The sequence below is a fragment of the Phaethon aethereus genome (assembly GCF_964289735.1).
Source record: "Phaethon aethereus genome assembly, chromosome: 5".
NCBI classification, from domain to species: Eukaryota; Metazoa; Chordata; class Aves; order Phaethontiformes; family Phaethontidae; genus Phaethon; species Phaethon aethereus.
This window is the reverse complement of record NC_138579.1, coordinates 57,762,656-57,765,856: the sequence shown is the minus strand read 5'-3', so window position 1 is coordinate 57,765,856 and position 3,201 is coordinate 57,762,656.

The window sequence follows — 3,201 nt, the reverse complement described above, 5'->3', positions numbered from 1 at the left end:
TGGCCATTTTTCTCATTCAGCAATATCTAAAGCCAGCTGGATGGCTTTCACCTCTGCAAACTGACTTGATTCACCTTGTCCTTCAGCAGCTTCTGCAACTCATCATATAGGACTCCATACAGCAGCTTTCCACCTTCGATGTTTGCCTACAATACGACAGGAACCATCAGTAAACAGGGTATATTGGCTTTTGTTCTCTGGCAGTTCATTATATGGTGGAGCCTCTTCAGCACATGCCACCTCCTCTTCTGGTGATATTCCAAAATCTTTGCCTTCTGGCCAGTCCGTGATCAATTCCAAGATTCCTGGGTGATTAAGGTTTCCTATTCAAGCCCGCTGTGTAATAAGTGCGACCCACTTATTCCACGGAGCATCAGTCACATGATGTGTAGAGGGGACCCTCCCTTTGAACATCCAGCCCAGCACCGGCAGTCGGGGTGCCAGGAGGAGCTGTGCTTCGGTACCAACCACTTCTGAGGCAGCTCGAACTCCTTCATATGCTGCCAATATCTCCTTTTCAGTTGGAGTATAGCAGGACTCAGATCCCCTATATCCTCGACTCCAAAACCCTAGAGGTCGACCTCGAGTCTCTCCTGGTGCTTTCTGCCAGAGACTCTAGGTAGGGCCATTGTCCCCGGCTGCCGTGTAGAGCACATTTTTAACATCTTGTCCTGCCCAGACTGGCCTGAGGGCTATGGCATGAACTATCTCCTGTTTAATTTGTTCGAAGGCTTCTCGTTGCTCAGAGCCCCATTGAAAATCATTATTCTTCCGGGTCACTTGATAAAGAGGGCTTACAATCAGACTGTAATTTGGAATATGCATTCTCCAGAAACCCACAACGCCCCAAAATGCTTGTATTTCTTTTTTGCTAGTTGGTGGAGACATAGCTGTTATTTTGTTAATCACATCCGTTGGGATCTGTCGACGTCCATCTTGCCACTTTATTCCTAAAAACTGGATCTCTTGTGCAGGTCCTTTGACCTTACTTTGTTTTATAGCAAAACCAGCTTTCAGAAGTATTTGAATTATTTTCTTCCCTTTCTCGAAAACTTCTTCTGCTGTGTTGCCCAATACGATGATGTCATCAATGTGTTGCAGATGCTCTGGAGCTTCACCCTGTTCCAGTGCAGTCTGTATCAGCCCATGGCAAATGGTAGGGCTGTGCTTCCACCCCTAGGGCAGTCAATTCCAGGTGTATTAGACACCCCTCCAAGTGAAACCAAACTGTGGCCTGCACTCTGCCGCCAAAGGGATTGAGAAAAATGCGTTAGCAATATCAATGGTGGCGTACCAGTTGGCTGCCTTTGACTCCAGTTCATATTGAAGTTCTAGCATGTCCGGCACGGCAGCGCTCAGTGGCGGCGTGACTTCATTCAGGCCACGATAGTCTACTGTCAGTCTCCACTCTCCATTAGACTTTCGCACTGGCCATATGGGGCTGTTAAAGGGTGAGCAAGTCTTGCTGATCACTCCTTGGCTCTCCAGCCGATGAATCAGCTCATGGATGGGGATCAGGGAGTCTCTGTTGGTGCAATATTGCCGCTGGCGCACTGTTGTGGTAGCGATCGGCACCTGTTGTTCTTCAACCCTCAGCAACCCCACAACAGAAGGGTCCTCTGAGAGACCAGGCAAGGTGGACAGCTGTTTAATTTCTTCTGTCTCCAAGGCAGCTATACCAAAAGCCCACCGGTACCCTTTTGGGTCCTTGAAGTACCCTCTCCTGAGGTAGTCTATGCCCAGGATGCACGGAGCCTCTGGGCCAGTCACAATGGGGTGCTTCTGCCACTCATTCCCAGTTAGACTCACTTCAGCCTCCAGTACAGTCAGCTGTTGGGATCCCTGTGTCACTCCAGAAATACAGATGAGTTCTGCCCCTATATGGCTTGATGGCATTAAGGTACATTGTGCACCAGTGTCCGCTAGAGCCTTATATTCCTGTGGGTCTGATGTGCCAGGCCTTCTAGTCCACACAGTCCAATAAACTCGGTTGTCCCTCTCCTCCGCCTGGCTGGAGGCAGGGCCCCTCTAGTCCTGGTCATATTACTCATTACCCACTTCTTGTAAATAGGAATCAGAAGTCCCTTCAAGAGGATCAGAGGTGAAATCAGCTCTTCTATTCTTTCTGGGAAACTGCCCACTGGAAAGTGGAGCGACGATTTTTCTGGAGGAGCCTGAACCCCCCTTTGTAATGGTTTTTCCTTGCAGCTCGCATACTCATGCCTCTAGGGTCAAGGTAGGTTTTCCATCCCACCTCCTCATGTCCTCTCCATAGTCACACAACTGAAACCACAGGGTGGCTCATGGTGTGTATCCTCTATATCTTCTCTCTTGAACAGAAGAGCGCTTACTCCTAATGGCTGAGATGCTGGTCCATACGGGTGAGGGGTAGGGCATATCCTCTTTGAATAGCCGGAACTCCCGGGACAGTTTCTCTACAGCAGAGACGCAGGCCCATAGGGAGGAAGAGAGACTTTCTTCGTATTGCCGGAGTTGGCCAGCCAATTCATCCACCGTTGGTCTCTCTCCATCTTTCCAGGCCATTACTGCTAATGAGTTGGCATATGATGATGGTGCACTCCGTACAAACTTCTGCCACGTAGGTCACGTGCAATTGACTTCATCTGGATCTTTGGATGATTGCCCATTGTCCAAGTCACCATAAATCACCTTCAGCACCGCTAGCTCCCTCAGGTACTGGGTATCTTTCTCCATGGTGGTCCACTTGCCTGGGTGACATAGAACATCTTCCTTGAAGGGATACCTTTCCTTCACACCCGACAGGAGTCGTCTCCAGAGGCTGAGGACTCGTGCACCTTTTCCAATTGCTTTGTCACTGCCCCCTTCCCTAGAAAGGGATCCCAGCTGCTTGGCTTCCCTACCCTCTAATTCCAGGCTACTGGCCCCATTATCCCAGCATCGGAGCAGCCAGGTGACAATGTGCTCACCTGGACGACGGCTGAAATCCTTTCGCATATCTCGCAATTCACTCAGGGATAGAGATCAAGTAGTTACCGTCTTTTTTATGAGTTCTTCCTCTTCCTCCTCTTCAAGCGATGACTTGCTCTCTTTCCTCTTCCGTGCTTGTGATGGCCCTGCTTCAGAACACTCTGCCTCCTCACTCTCTTCCTCTGCCTTCTTCTTAGAAGAATCTTCCTCATCCCTTACTAAACGAGCTGACTTCCGCTTCCAAGATTTCTT